The sequence below is a fragment of the Physella acuta genome, unplaced genomic scaffold (genome assembly GCF_028476545.2).
Source record: "Physella acuta isolate Inbredline_101_S28 unplaced genomic scaffold, ASM2847654v3 ptg000062l, whole genome shotgun sequence".
Taxonomy (NCBI): domain Eukaryota; kingdom Metazoa; phylum Mollusca; class Gastropoda; family Physidae; genus Physella; species Physella acuta.
The window spans coordinates 145,591-146,694 of NW_026731582.1; the positions used below are offsets into that span (position 1 = coordinate 145,591).

General features: G+C 33.2%; 1 pseudogene; it reads right to left on the minus strand.

Moving 5' to 3' along the window:
* Nucleotides 1-258: 258 nt before the first annotated feature.
* On the minus strand, nt 259-385 carry LOC131949711 (uncharacterized; annotated as a pseudogene).
* Nucleotides 386-1,104: the final 719 nt, after the last annotated feature.

A 1,104-nucleotide genomic window follows, 5' to 3' on the forward strand; every position in this document is an offset into this window, starting at 1 on the left:
GTGGGTGTCGTCAGAGTGGTAGTGAGTTTGTTGGAAGCGAGTTCGATTTGTTGGCGATTTGACAGACCTCCCACCTAAGATTTCTACTAGATGGGTGTCGTCAGTCTGAAAAAAAAGAAGGTTGAAAATTAGCCGCTCGTATATTGAAGCCACCCAGTACAAGTACTGTGTGACTCATCTCGAGAGCGTGTGCGTTCGAGGGATGTGTGGGAGCAACCCCACAGCGGTCGTTGGCGAGATTTGCGTGAGTTAGAGTAGTAGGTTTGACCGCCTCTCGACCCCGGTAGCCAGCCCTTAAAAGGGCTGACCAACCAAATGGCTAAGATCCGTGTAGATCCATAACAGATACTACACTTTGATCTTAGCCAAAAGGCCGAGAAGCGATAGGTAATATTATCAAGTAAGAGCGAACAAAAAAATGTGTCAACAACGTCACAAAATTTTAAAAGCTTAAAAACTTAAAGAATATATGTTAGCGTTAAGTTGGTTAGTTTATTTTTCTCAAAAGTATTTAGGTTCTATTTTAATTTAATCCGAAAAATTGGATCAAAATTTTAGTAGAACTTGTATAGCTTTATTACATTAATTATAGTATTTTCTTGTTTATTATAATTTATAAGTAAACAAAAGGTAATTATTGATAATTGTCAAAAAGGTATATATCAAAAGAGTAGCGCAACTTGTATTAAATAAATAACACTGACCTCCCTTTATACTCTATTCACAGTCATATTTTTTTTTTTACAATAAAAAGGCAACGTAATTTTCACGTGTAGAAACAATTAATTACGCAATAAACATTATACATGCGTTTACATCGATTGTTAAGTATATAAAGAAAATACAAAATACGTTGTAATACAATCCTTTATTTTTTTTAATGACATGTTACAACCAAACACGAAACTAAAAATTTTTTTTAGAGCGTTCTGTGTATCTAAAATGTTCTGTTTTTATTTATTGTTCACTAATTACGTGTAAAGATCAATGGTTTTATGATCTCAGTTTTAAATTAAAAATAGTTTCAACCTGTTACGTATAATATAGGTCTACTTTGTTGATAAACACGTTTCTGTCCAATTCAAATATTTTGTTGGAAATTGT